Consider the following 15,645-nt stretch of genomic DNA (forward strand, 5'->3'; position numbering starts at 1 on the left):
TAGCTGATGTAAACATTCCAACAAAGACAAGAGCACTCAGACACTTGATTTCCTTGTTCTCTTTTTTTGTCTTTCATTTTGGCCTCCTTTGATTCAGGATAGTATTAGTAACTCTCAAATTAGAGCCAGAGAAGCCATGCTGGGGGAGGGTGCTGTTGGGAGGTATATGATTCTAGCTGTTCTTAGGGCAAAATTTGCAAATTTACCTCAGATTTGTGAACTCAGCCTAACTTTTAGAGTTACTTTGAATACAAGTCCATAAACAATGTTGGTGGAGTTGGCTAAGACTTTACTTGCTTATATGAGTGAAACCTCCCTCGCCCCGACTTCTGTGTATGTACGCCATGCACTCATTCAGCATTCAAATCTCTTCATTTTTCTGTCTTCATAATGGAATACCAATGCCACACAAGAAGAACTAAAATTCTAATATATTAAGGTGTTTTTATGTTTTTGGTCATACATATAGAAGTGGATTTTCCATGCATACAAAGAGAACACGTTGACCTTCATAGATGAGATTCTGCCATATCTATGCACATGGAGCATTGTTTTACTCAGAGCTTTTCACTTGGTCTGGTTTCTGAATTTGGCTGGGAAGATATGACTGTGCAGAAAAACTTATTTTAAAGGAATAAATAAATTCAAAACTCAGTCTCACATTCTAGTGTCACAACTTGGGAAATGCAATGTTATCCCCAAATTTCTTTGATTGTTCAAAACTGGCATTTGAATATGAAATGTATACAAAAACACGATTCAAAACATCACATGGTAAGAGGGTACATTCAGAGCAATCACAACTAACATAGCTAGAGTTGTAAGTGATGACTATCTGTAAATTTTAGTTCAATCAAACTGTTTTAAAATAACACTTTAATATTGATGAATTGAAGTAAACTTCCATTCCACATCACTCTTTTTTCACAGGCATTGAGACAGTGCCATTCATGAGCCAAAAAGATAGCACCAAAATTAGAGGAGCGGTACTAAAAGGGCACTACAGAAAAGTTAACACATCCTGAGAACAATCTTCTGGTAGGTTCTAGAAGTAGGTTCTGGTGTAGGATCACAGAATTTTAGGTTGAAAAAGACGTCTAAGATCACAGTGTCCAACTGATCGCTGTGTCCAGCTATTAACCCAGCACTGCCACGTCCACCAGTAATTCATATTTAAAGCTACATCTACACATCTTTTAAATATCTCCAAGGGATGGGACTCTGCTGCTTCCCTGGATACTCTGTTCCAATGCTTGGCCACTCTTTCAGTGAAGAATTTTTTTTCCTAATATAACATCTAAACATCCCCTGGCACAACTTGAGGGCTTTTTCCTCTTGCCCTGTCATTTATTACCTGAGAAAAGAGACTGACCCATAGGTGACTGCAGCCTCCTTTCAGGTCATTGTAGGGAGTGATAAGATCTTCCCTGAGACTGCTTTTCTCCAGATTATACAACACCAGTTCCCCCAGCCACTCCTTTATGGAGCTACATGAGTGGAAGGTGTGCATGCTGAGACACCACACGACAAGGACCTGCCAGACTTGTGGAAGGCTCTGCTGGAAGGCTGTGATGGAATGATGCCTTGGCCATCAGTGACGCTGGGATTATGGGCCTGACTGGCAGGATGCCAGTATTCTTCACAGTGATTAGAAAGCACGTAAAAAGAGACCAATTGTGAGGGAAGAATATCAATGCTATTTCAGCCACGTTATGTCATTGTTCCCTACATTTAGGTGAAGAGGTCTCACCGTCTCTTACTTTTTTCAGTGTACCTCAGACAGTTCATCCAGGTTCTTACATTAATCATTAGCATTATTCCTTTCAGATGCAGTTATTAACAGTGATCCATCCCTCTCACTCCTTTCCCACATCCTCCACAGAAAGCTGTTTGAGTTCCTGACCTCTCTGCCTCTCTCTCTCTCCACTGGCATTTCAAGCCTACTTTTTTCTCTCACTGTCTCTTCTTGTAAGTTTGCAAAAATAATTTTTCAGTTAATTCTGCCTGCATTCCTGACAACCCATTCTTTGCAAAGTTCTCTCATACCTTAGCTTGAAAGTACTTTGAGAACTCGTAGGTTTAAAACACAAATGTAGGCACATGATATATACTAATCTGTGGAGCAGAATGTAAAACCCCAGAACAAAATCACCACTTTATTGCTGGTGTCATCCAAAGAGTCTATAAATCTGAATTTTATATCTGCAACACATGAGCAAAACCTGGCCTGTATTTCTTTTTAACATATCTTCATTCTAATCATTCCTAACACTAACTGCAAGTGTCTCAAACTTGACAGCTAGTTTAGCATCAGACAACAATAGAATATTTCATTTCTGTAAGTTTAGTTATCTTGTTAAAATTCATATTTGCTTGTAAAATACTGAGAAAGGCTTTTAATCATTTGCTGTCAAAATGCCAGGTGGGTTTTTACATCAAGAATTGGTAAAGTCAAAAGATTCTTTTTAAGTATTTTTTTTAATGTAAGTTATATTTTCCTACTGCCTGAAAAATCAGTAAAACATCTAGCTGAAAAAGGAGAGGAAAACATGAAAAATAAAGATGGGGCTTGCAGATCTATGGGGTTTTGCTCTACACAGCCCTTGTGGATGTGGTGGAGCTGAGGTTGAGCAAAGTAGACAGAGAGGGTTTCAGGCCTAAGAGAAGAGAAGAACATGAAAGGAGGAGCTGCCTGAGATCAGCTCCTGCAGGAATCACATCAGAGAGTGTAAGCAGGATGGAAATGGGAGCTACCTTATGCTGCCAACCATGAGCAAAGATGAAAAGTCAGTGAAGGACTGGGGAGGAGGCTGAAGGAGGAGGAGGTGGGAAAGTACAATGAGTTGAAACATAGTCATTTCTGTTGGCAAAACAATCTTCTCCACAGCATCTTCTCACAGCCCCAGCTGTTTCTTCGCTACTGCTCCACTGTTGTTCCTCTCAGACCTGTATGGAGAAAACAGAGAAACTATTTTGTGGTAGCTTTATTCTTAATAATCTGTTATCCATTTGTATTTATAGGCCATCCATGCCCAGGAGCCTTTGGGCACATAACAAAATATAACTAAAACACAGCTTAGTTTTAAAAAAGGCAACATGGCCCAATTAATTCCCCAATTAATTAATTTATTCTACATCCCTTTGAATTTTGGTCTAAGGATTTTATGTAGGACATTAAAAAAAAAAAAAAAGAACAGTTCCACTGACAAGACAGGTAATTATTTTATTCAATGATTTTTCTCAATGCAAATCTAATAATAGCTGGATCACTAACGGGGGGCCAAATTCTGCCCTGAGGTAAATCCAGCACCATTTCACCAACTTCAAGGGAATTGCTGTTTTACTCAGATCAGAACTGGGCTGTTAAATTATAAGTGCCCAGTTATTCATAGAACTGAACTAAATTATTTTTCTTTCCTTTTTTTCCCTCTTGTTCTTCAAATATAGAAGTTAGCTCTAAATCACTAAACCAGACCTGAAGTATATGGCTGTAGTTTCTCCTCTAAGGAAAAGAGGAGAAGCAGTCTCCCTCTCAACCCCTTGAGAATCATCCACAGACCCCATTTGTGTCCACATGCTTCTCTCTCTGTGAAAACACAGGCTGGGCTTGACAAGACCTCAAATACAGTTCCCATTGTGAGAAAACAAATGACATATGTAAGGTAAGGGGACAAAGGAAAGGCAAACATATTCAAATATTTAATGTACCAGGCTGCACATCTTTTCTCCTCCTCCCAAATCCAAAGTTTCCCAGATATTTGTTGCAAATATGTCACTGAGTACCACAAGGAAAGTTTGCATGTGCTTTGGTTAAGCTTTGGATTCTCTGAAGAATAAAGGGTTTTAGGTTTTGGGAACACTGTGCCCATATGTCAGCCTGGTGGTGGCTCCTCATTCCTGTGAAGGGAGGGAATGGGTATGTAATGAACACTGGTCTGCCCCCTCCTCTCAGTTAATTTACACCCACACATTTTCAAGAGCCCTGCTGTGTTTAAATGCCTTATTATTAGGTAGTAATCATGTTATCTTTTTGCCATAACTTATTTCCTTGTTTTGAACACGGATCACTGATATACTTAGACTGACACTGATAACTAAATGCCAGGCTGAAAGGAAATTTGCCTCATACAAGATAGTAAACAGTTACACTTTGATATCATCCTTGAGAGAATGGGCATTACTGTTTCTCTGTTGCATACAGAAACTTTGTGCCATGAGATAGCTCTGCCTTCTCTGTATTATGAAATGAAACTTGTTTATAGCACTTTTTTCACTCTAGCAGCAAGAGAAGACCTTTTTTTCATTGTTAACATCTTCCTCCTTCTACATGCCTTCAGCTACAAATAGCAAAAGTAGTCTAAACCCCCCCTATCCCCCAAATTCAAATTGGAGTATAATACCACACTGAGAGGAAATGTGATTTAATAACTTGTTAGCTTGGGAGTAGAAAAATTCATTTTCCAGCATTATTTTAGAGTGCACGAGTGACCTTGAACAAATCCCTCTATCCCTCTCTTTGCCTAAATTCCCCATTTATATAACAGAAGCAATGATTTGTCTTTACTTGTCACTATAAGTGCAAAAACATTACAAAGCTCCAGCTGAAACAAAAGAGAGTATCTGAGTAGCAGATATTTGCAAAAGAGCAACTTAAATTACAGGTATACTCCTTGCTCACTCACTTCTCATCTCCGGAGTTTTAGAAACAGGAGATAGTAAGTACATCAGATTCTCTCAGAACTGGATGTTACCATTAGTTTTATTAGAAATGGACATGTATGACACAGATTAAAATCAACATAAACATTACTTAGGATATTTTCTTCTTTGTCTGTTGTTTAAAACCCACTGCAAACAACATTTTTCAAAACTGAACAGCAGAATATACTACCACTGACTAATTAACATACATGAAATAAAAATCCCTTAACTGTGAAAATGTATTTTTTAATACAAAAAGCCTATAATAATCATCAAAACTACAAATTTGTAGAATGCCAACTACTTTGGAAACAAACTAAAGAGTTCCAAAACCTCATTAGCAGGGAGTCTAGTCATTGTTTAACTGTAAAATGGGACAGGAGAATCCATGTTCAGCCCACTGGGGCTGAATACAGTCTGTAAGTCTATTTCATTATAGTTTGTAACTGCATCCCTTTGGAGGAGATAGTATATTTTGGAACATTATTAATGTGCAGTCCACCAAAAACTGTTTGAAAGCTAAGGAAAAGCCACCCTTGAAGTAAATAATTCTGAATAATTATGTGCAGAAAAATCTATTGTGTGAGTGTAGAAATCTCAGATAAATATACAGGGTGTGCTGCAGAAGGGGGCATATGTGGCCCGAAGTTCAGAGTCCGACTAGCTGAGGGCGAAAGGCCGACGCCCCTCTGCAATTCCTGGCCAGCACCCTTCGGCGTCTGATGGCCTCGGGCTGTGCTGGCTGCGGACTGGCTTACACCGCTGGTATTGGGGAGGAACGGAGCTGACCATTTCTCGGGGGTTAAACATCGGTTTATTGAAGGTGTTGCGGGATCTAAACATGGGGAAACCAAACGGGAAAAAGTTTTCCCCATAGGGGGTGAAACAGGATTATAAAGGAGGGGGGGTGGGTACAGGCGGAACCAATCGGGAAAGGTGAGGGGATGAACTTCACAGAACTGACACTCCATGGAGACTAATAATCAAAAGGTAAAGGAGGTGTCCTGGGACCCCAGCCAACCACCATCTCCAGAGAGGAGAAGGTTCTCGAAACCTGGGAGGAGAAAGGGGGTGATTGACTGTGCCCAGGGAGGAAACAACTTTCACTTATAAGGGAAACCAGGGGAGGAGCAATTACATATCGGCAACTATGAATAGCGAGGTTACTATAGCAACTTAGCTGACAGGCTAGCACTGGCGGGAAAAACTGGGGGAACGAAACCATTTTACACATAATAGGGGAGAACAATACATAAATTGGGGGAATAACACAAGAAACTTAACAACACACTACAACAGTGTGCCCCAGTTACTACACAATACTTCCAATCCAAATAGTGCCTTGTGTTGCATGGGGATTGTGAGACCTGCTAGGATGCATTTGTTGCCAATTATTTTTATGGGAAAGATTACACTGCTTTTGGTGCATTCACAGAATTTGTGCTGAGCTCACTCCTGAACTTGTGTTGTGACATTCTAAAACTTATTTGACTCTTGTGGTATGATATTTTATGTCCTTGAGCTTTTAAACTTATTTTTTAAATATCCATGTTGTGAAATATCTTCTGTAAACCCAGTCAAACCAGTTCCTTAAGCATAGGGGAGTAAATACTATGATTTTTCAAGAAGGAATTCTACACCTTCCAAAATTATTCTTGTGTCTGTACTACACAATTGTTTTGTAAATGATACTGTACACACTGAAATTGAAGATAATAGTATTTTACTACCCCAGAGACTAATGAATATGCTATTCTTGTGGCTCTTGTACTGTTTACTGGAACACAGGTAAGTGCCCTGACTTGTTACTACAATGTCTGTAAGCAATTAGTTGGGAACTCAAATAAAAAGCTTTAGGATCACAATCCAGGTTTTTCATTTCCTTTAACATTCCCTTCAGTTGTACATTTTATCTAAGAAAAGATATGGGTCTAGGCTGCCTGCCAAGCGTTTTGGGTTCTTAACAGATTGTTTTTCCCTGTGGGGTCAACTCACTTTCTGCTTGAGATGTCCACTTTTGTCTGTATTTCCTGAAACAAGTCACTTACATGCCTAGCTCCTATACATCTTGAGTGCTTAAAGAAAAGAGACATGTTGGTAATGTTATCACCAATTGTTATCACCAGTTATCAACCATACTTAAATATAATGTCAAACACTTCTAAATCATTCTCTCAATGCTCTTCTCAAAATACCATTTGTTACTCCAAGTACTTGTCAATCACTGCCCAGTCTCACACCTCATCAATGGAAAAAGTGATTTCAGACAACAAGGTACCACACAGGCACATGGGCTGGCCTCTTATTACGTGGAATCTCCCAGTAATTTTTTCTTACAGGAATTCAGACATGGATCCACTCAGGCTCTCCTGTCTGAGCATTCCCCTGCTACACTGCAGGTTATCAAACAGTTGGGCTGTAGCAAGTATGATCATGATGGACACCATTGACCTTACCCTTGGGATTCACTGGTTGTGATGTCCACATATAAGACAGGCATGATGCAATTTATAACTTGCATGCATTTAAAATAGGAAGACACATTCACAGCTGATCTTGGCAATTTCGTTCTTCACTGAACTCAGGTATATGTGGGGTTTCTTTAGAAAGCTGAAAACTTTGCACATCTTTCCAAAACTGTTCTTCACTACAGTTGTAGGAAGTTGCAGTGCAGTTTATATAGTTTACAGACAAAGTGCTCTATATGATCTGTTTTGACTATGATAGGAAAGATTTCTTTCCCTAATGACAGCTGTAGATGATGCCTTTTCAGTTCCTCAGGATATCCCTTCCTTTGGCTACTAGTCAGAAAGAATGCGGTCTTCTGCACTTTCTGTGTCACATCTGCCAACTTTGTGTGGACAATCGATAATTTAAGACACTGAGGATTTCCCTGAGTATGCTTATGCCCCTGAATAGGCACTGAAATGTCATCCATAAAAGAGACTATTCTCTAACTTGAGCTTCCTACACAGGAAGTTCTGTTGGAGAGTGCCTAAACATATGGACATGAGCTTGTGGTAAGAATATTCATCAGCTTTTTCTGTATGCACTGCAAAATTTATCTGTGTTTACGAATTTGAACACCTGGTGGTTTTGGTTTTTTTTCACAACTAACTGTTGTAAGGAAAAGACTCAAAAGTCAAAAGGAATAGCAGTTTAAGAAACTCAAGTTGGGAATAAAGATATCTGTCTATAAGTGTTTGCTTCTACTTTGGAGAAGTATTGATGAAAATATTTTAAAACTGTTGAATGTGCAACATTATTGAAAATATATTAATAACATAATGCAAATTTTCTGGATCAAGCAATAAGTTATGTATTGTTTCCTCAAATGTACTATTTAATATAGTAACCAATAAACTAGGAACTGGCAAAGACCACAATGAAGGTGACTTGTCTCTAGAGGAATATATTGTCAGTGCAAAGATATAGATTTAAAACCTGAAGAACAAGTTTTCATCTCTTTCATTTGTGGATAACAACAAAAGAACTAGTTCACCTTTAATTTTTGAAAGATGAAAAACAAACTATGACAACCACTCATGGTACATAAATAGAACATCAATGATAAATTATAAAACAGATAATTTTCCTTAGTGAATAATGAACAATAAATACTGAAAAATTAACTATTTCATTTATGTTGATAGAAAACTTAAGGGCATACCAAACTAAGTTTCCCTGTTTGATCAGCAGAAAATGAATGACAGTTTCAACTTCCAAACTGATAATGAGCTCTGGGCCAATTTGCAATGTACTTTGCCAGCGAAATTCAAGAAACATGAAACATATTGAATCATAGTGGCATTCCTGAACTTCTAATTATACTGGGAATTAATCTGCTTCTAGATACATTAACTTTATTCTTTTAAAAGTGTAAGTTTATTGAGATATTCAGATGTATTGCATCATTTAGTTTGAAGCTTGCACAGTGCTTTTACATGGAGAAAGAGCATATGCGTCCATGTGCTAAGGCTGTGTATACTTCAGGTGTATATACCTCAGATATTTTCCTGTGTGAGGCACGCATGCCAACTATGTTTAAGGAATTTACACCTCAAAAATGGTTTTCTTTGAAGGCCTTCAGGCTTTCAGGTTATGTTTCAGTTAAGCAGCATTTAGCACACTGCTTTTCAGCAGTACAATTTGAGTCTGTGACGCCTCGCCTCGTTTTTGTCTCTCTGCGCTGTGAGGTGGTGCTGTAAGCTGCACAACCTGATGGTGGTGGCCTACATTCAGAAAGTGTATATCCATATCAATTCCAAGACAAAGCTTTGCTCAATGAAGGAGACAATTTCAATTATACATACATACATACATACATATATATGAATAATGTATTTCTGCACTTAATTTGCTACTTCTGCTTATTCCTGTTTAGGCATGTTTGAAGAAACGGGACCCAAAAAACCCTTAGTCTCTCACAGAGGACAGTTGTTTCAGAAGAGGCAGGAGAGGGACACACATTTTCCCATCACCCAGTGAACAGTGCTGTGCTGCTTTTTGTCAAAAGCTCCTTGCACATTTCCTACAGAGGCTTCTGACTTCCACTGCAATGCCCCACTATTTAAGTGTATCTGGAAGCTGTGGGAGTTTGATGTTTCATAAAACTTTCACATTTCATAATGCCTTACAGACATTGCAAAGCTTTTGAGCCAGTATTGGGGGGTCATAAAATTTTTTTGATCACTGACACAATAATCTGCAGAAGGATTGAAGCAATACTTTAGAATTCTTTGTTTTTACCTCTTTCCTCTTCACTTCCTTTCCGTCAACAGTGGTATTTATTTTTCTTTATTTTTATCAGATGCCAGTTGAAAAAAATGAACAAAAGATAAACATGTTTCTTAGTTCTTTTTAGATCTGGCCACTTCTTTAGTTCTTGAGGTGTGTGGAAGACAACTTCCTGACACAGCTGGTGACTAAGCCAGCTAGGGTGGGCACCTGACTGGATCTGGTGTTTGCAAACAGAGAAGGACTGGTCGGTGATGTGAGGAGGGGGGTCAGTAGGACAACTAATTACAGAGAGTCAAATTTTGCCAGTTTATGGGCCTGGTTGATAAGAGTCCTTTGAGAGGCAGTCCTGAAGAACAAAGCAGCCCAGGAAAGCTGGGCATTCTTTGAGAAGGAAATCTTAAAAGTGCAGGAGCAGGTCATACCCATGTGTCAAAAGATCAGCCACCAAGGAAGAACACTGACCTGGCTGAACAGAAAGCTTTGTCTGGAACTCAGGAAAAAAAAAAAAAAAGAAAAAGGAGAGTTTATGAACTTTGGAGGAAGGGCAGGTCACTCAGGAGGACTGTGAGGATGTTGTGAAATTATGCGGAGAGAAAATGAGAAGATCTGAAGCCCAGCTAGTACTTAATCTGGTTACTGACATAAGAAAAATTTTAAGAATATGTCTATAAAGCAGTGAGCAACAAAAGGAGGGCTGAAGAGGCTCTCCACTCTTTTGTGGATGCAGGAGGAGACATAGTGAAAAAAGGGTGAGGAAAAGGCTGAGGCATTTAACGCCTTCTTTACCACAGTCTTTACTATTAGACAGACCAGTTGCTCTTGGGGTTCCCAGCCCACTGAGCTGGAAAACAGGGATGGGGAGCAGAATGAAGATCACAGAATCCAAGGCAAAATGGTCAGCAACCTGCTACAGCACACAAACCCACACAAGTCTATGAGGCCGGAGGAGATCCACCCAAGGATAATAAGGGAACTGGCATAAGTGCTCACCAAGTCACTTTCAATCACTTACCAGAAGTTCTGCCTAACTGGGGAAGTCCCATTTTGCTACTGGAAGATAGCAAAATGTGATGCACATCTCCAAGAAGAGCCTGAAGGGATGCAGGGAATGACAGACCAGTTTGACTTTAGTGCCATGGAAGGTCATGGAGCAGCTCATCACATGGTATGTACAGGACAACCTGGAGATTGGGTCCAGCCAGCACGTGCTCTGACCTGCTCTCCTTCTATGATGAGGTGAACTACTTAGTGTCTGAGGGAAAAGCTGTAAGGTGTTGTCTACCCAGATTTTACTAAAGACTTTGACAACTTTTCCCAAAGCATTCTCCTGGGGAACCTGGGCACTCATGGCTTGGACAGGTGTACTCTTTTCTGGGTAAAAAATTAGCTGGATAGCCAAGGCCAGGGAGTTGTGATGAATGGAATCCAACTGGTGGCTGGTGGCTGGTAACGAGTGGGGTTTGCCAGGACTCAGGATTGGGGTGAATATATTTAACAGTGATCTGGAAAAGGGGATGGAGTGCACCTTCAGTCTATTTGCAGACAGCACCAACTCGGGTGGAAGTGTTGATCTGCAAAGGGTAGGAAGGTTCTGAAGAGGGATCTGAACAGGCTGGATCCATGGGCCAAGGCCAACTGTATGAGTTGCAGCAAGGCCAAGTGCCCAGTCCTGCCCTTGTGTCACGACAACCCCATGCAGTGCAACAGGCTGGGGGATGAGTGGTTGGAAAAGGACTGGTGGAAATGGACCAGCAGGTGCTGGTTGACAGCTGGCTGAACATGAGCCAAGGGAATTTGAGATCTTACCACTCTCTACAACCACTGGAAGTTGCAGCAAGCTGGGGGTCAGTCTCTTCTCCCAAGTAATAAGTGATAGGAAAAGAGGAAATGGCTTCAAGTTTCCAGAAGAGGTTTAGATAAGGTATTGGGAAAAATTTCTTCATGGAAAGGGCAGTAAAGCATTAGAAAAGGCTGCCTAGGGAAGTGGTGGAGTCATATCCCTGGAGGCATTTAAAAGCCATGTAGATGTGGCACTTACAAACATGGCTGAGTGGCAGACTTGTTATGGACACAGCTGGACTCTGTAGTGCTATGTTACTGGCTGGATTTGAAGGTCTTACTGTTCTTTTTCCATCTAAATGATTCTGTGATTATTTATAAACTTCATTCATGAATAAGCCCATGAATGTTACCTGGCACTATGTGGCCTACATCCTTGCAGTTCTATCCTAAATAAAGCAGACCTCAAAAACACATGGGCATTTAGATAGAAATACTTTGAGCACAGGCTGAACTGAAATGCAGTTTTTAAGACAACATAGTCTTTCAGCTCTCTTTTGCTGAAAAGAGTGTGGCTGCCTGGTACATAGCCTACCACTATCAGTTTGTGTCATTTCTGTCCCTCCAGCCCAGATCTACTCTTCTTTCCTTCAAAAATATGACATGAACAGAGAAACTCCCTATTATTCCCAAGGTTCAAGGTAACAAATATTTAACAATCATCTAAATCAATCCACTTAAGTTTTGCCTGCAATTGGAACTCACCCAAATGTGGTTCCTACTGAAGTGTCTTGGTTACGTAGCAATGCCCTCATGCTGCAGTTTGGAGGTGGATGCCCCAGTTCCCCCACTTACAGTGCACGGATCCATTTACACCATGAAGTGATTTGAATAAGACAAATTTCTTTTCAGATTAAGTCCAGAGCAAAGGAGAATATCCAAAACTTCAAACAGTGGAGATGTAGAGCTCCCAGCCAAACTAGCTGTGATCTATATACACGCTTCCATAGTGCAAACTCCTGGCTAAATGGAGCTGTGATGTGTTCCATCTGACAAGAATCTTATATCTGTGAAGCCACATGGTTGTTTTACAAAATTAGAATGCATATTGAATTTAAACTTTTAGTTAAAGGGAATAAATTTGTCTTGGAGCTCTTAAAAAAGACAAATCTTCCTGAAAACACAGCTGCTTCTTTGAGAAGGCCACTAATTTTTGTTCTATGTAAAGTGGAAGTCCCCTCACTTATTCACTTTCTCCAGGAATTGTACAAGCTCATTTCATGAATACATGTGTTCTTCAAAATGTTGGGGGAAATTGTCATGTGCTTCAATTTTTATTATTTTCCTGTGTAGATGTAGTAATTATTTTCCTTCATCAGACTGCTTTTGGCTTATTGTCATGCAGAGTCATCCACAGGTGCCTCTCCATAGAGTTTGGCTGTTGCTTTTTTTCATGCTCACTTGTAGCATGCATCCATTCACAGCAGAGAAAATGCAGTGCTTTAAAGATCCTCAGAGTGGAGCTCAACCACAGCCTACCAGAAACATAGGATCAGGCACTAACACCTTGGTGCAAGGTCACTCCAATTCCTTCCCTCTGTTTTTCTCTCTCTGTTTTATCCAAATGGGAATTCAACAGTACAATCTTGAGTGGAGTCTTCAGACTATACCATTAGCTTATTGAGTAACTGCACCTGCTTTTAAATTTTAATGATGCATTTTTAATGTGATAAATGTATTATACTTCAATGGTTTTATATGCAGGTCGAATAAACTATGAGCTTTGTTACTCTTCAGATATTACTTTCCTAAGAACATCTTTATAATTGTACAGCTTATGTAGTTGCACATGTTCCTGGTAGTCTGAAAATGGCTCTGGTTCTGTACCAGTGAACAAAAGGTACTTTTGAGTGCATATGTTAGTTAATTGGTTTTGTTAACTTGAGAGCTGCATCACCTAGAATCAGGCTGAAAAAGCATTTAATCTAGATGGTTTCTGTGGAGGGGAGAGGAGGTTTTCTTCTGTTGGTTTGTTACAGCAGAATTCAGAGAAAAAAAAGTTTCTGGCATTTTGTTTTAACTGAGTTGCTTGGATGTGTTTGTGATATAAATAAGATTCTAGCCAGATACTAAAGGCAGAGTTTGACAACTGTGATAAATAATAGTACTGATTTTTTATAGAGAAGTGGATGGTTATAGTGAAAAATAAGAATTTTACTTTTTAATGTAACTACTCAAAGTAATTGACCATCAAAAGACTGAGGTATAAGATACTAATATAGGAATTTGCCCAGAAAATTGATATGTATAAATAAAAACATTTGTGTGTTATTAGTTTTATTTTGCTATTTCAAGTAAAGTATATTTGACTTAATAAATATTCTCAAATAATTCTTACTGAGTGGACTGGTTGTTTAATATAGAATGAATTCACTTGATCACAATTTTCTATGCCCTACCTTGTCAGATTCATTAGTTGTGACCTAGAATACTTCTGCATGGTTCAAATTAGTTATTTGGACTTTTTGCTGATTCTCAATTGTTGATTCTCTTTTAAGAGTTTTAATAAATGTGCCACAGGGATAAAAGTGCTTACTTCTGGGCATTTATCTTCAAGGAATTAAACTGAGACCAGAAGCTCAACCTTGTTTTAGTGTAATGAGTTCCAGTTGTTGTGTTTTGGTATGTTTTAATAAGATTAATTACCTTTTGCCTGGGCTGATTCTTTTCCTTCATTTCTAACAAAGAATGGACAGTCACTGAATTACCTGAGCAAGAAATAATATCTAGTGTAGGAATATTATCCAGCTGGCAAAGAACTAATGTTACTGGTTTACACCAGCCTCCAGGCAGAAATGGAGTCAAACATCTGTCATATTGCAGCAATTTTCATCTGGCTAATGGGCTGTTGGCTCTATATGCCAGCTAGTGTAACCACAACTTACTTTAAGGTATTTCAGACCACTGCAAGATGGTTTTCAGATAATAAAGGGTCTTAACCAGATCTTAGTTGTTTCCCTTCTGCTATTTTCTATCAGTAATGGATGCAATGGAAAATAGTTCAACCTTGGTAGGATTCCCTTCACTGCCTTCCCTTAGAATAGATATAAGTTCCCTCCCAGAAAACATCTGAATCCATGAATGCCTTTGGTGGTTGAACATTTGGCAGTAGTTGCATTTAACTTCTCTTTAAAGTCTACAAGATTAATAGTCTCCTAAGTCAAAGCATAAAAGTGATTACAAATGCAACCCATTTGGTTACCATCACGCTCTTCTTAAGAATACGGTCAGGTGCTCTATTGAATGATGGCTGACAGCAAAATTGCACTCAGTGACACTGATTCACTCCAGCACCTCCGTTATACCTTATCCCTCAGTCCTCTGTAAATTATTTTCTCCTACATAGGCTTAGAGGGTTAACCTTAGAGCTGTACACACAAGTGTCACCAAAAATGGCAAATTTCTCTAAGTTGTAGCTTAATGCTGAATCACAGCATGAGCAATTTACAGCAGCAGCTGGTCCAGCGTGCCTATGATATTGGATTAATTCCCATCATAAAATGTTCATGGAAATCGTGAAGAAGACTGTGTATAGACCAGAAGTGTGGGCTTTGTTTGGTCCTTAGGGTTTCTTGCTGAATTTTTTCATTAGGAAGAAAGAAAATAAATTTCACAAACTACTGTTTGCAGTTCAAGGCACCTTCTTGCAGTGTTGAAATAAATTGATTTGGGGCAATGGAATCTGTGAAATTAGCGCAAATATCCTTCCTTCAAAAGTCTGGATGTTATAGATGTCTGTTTTCCTCCAGCAGCCTTTATATTTTCACACTACTAATGAATGAGTCCCTAATTGCCACAGTGAAGCTGTCTGGGGTTACTTCCCAGCAGAGTCTCTTGCCAAGGCCAGCTGGAATTCTGTTTGCATTCTGCAGCTGATTAGTGGAAACTGCTAGTGCTAAACATAAATAAATAAGAGACACATACACACACAAGGAAAAAAAGCATGGAGTTCAAGAAGTTTGTAGTGCTCCCCTGAAGTCAAACAATTTTCTTCAAATTAGAAAAATTGACAATGGATACATATAATAATTCCTGATATGAGACGTAACCAGCTGCTATCAACATAACTGGTTACTGACACCCTTTTCCCCACAGAAAAGCAATTGAAGCAGCTTTTCTCTGACATTAGGGAATGAGACTGAAGGGTTTTTCCATCAATCTTTCAGTGACATTTTGAAATCATAGGGATATCTGGGCTCTTTTCTGTTTCACAGAAACAAAATCTATTCAAACTGATTTCTCCCTACAGGGTTGATTTTTTTTTTTTGTTTTTGTTTTTTTTTTTTTTTTTTTTTTTTTTGTTTGTTTTTTTTTTCCTTTTTTTTTTTTTTTGTCCTTAAATATTTAAAGCTTGAAAATCCATTT

The 15,645-nt window shown here is 39.1% G+C and overlaps 1 long non-coding RNA gene across 1 annotated transcript in view; it reads right to left on the bottom strand.

Annotated features, from left to right (window-relative positions):
- Positions 1-2,591: 2,591 nt before the first annotated feature.
- LOC135452383 (uncharacterized) overlaps positions 2,592-15,645 on the bottom strand; it is an 84,994-nt gene continuing 71,940 nt past the window's right edge. The window contains exon 4 of the long non-coding RNA XR_010441608.1: positions 2,592-2,946. This is a non-coding gene — a long non-coding RNA (uncharacterized LOC135452383). The remainder of the gene's footprint in view (positions 2,947-15,645) is intronic.

The sequence above is a fragment of the Zonotrichia leucophrys genome, chromosome 1, assembly GCF_028769735.1.
Source record: "Zonotrichia leucophrys gambelii isolate GWCS_2022_RI chromosome 1, RI_Zleu_2.0, whole genome shotgun sequence".
In the NCBI taxonomy this organism is placed as follows: domain Eukaryota; kingdom Metazoa; phylum Chordata; class Aves; order Passeriformes; family Passerellidae; genus Zonotrichia; species Zonotrichia leucophrys.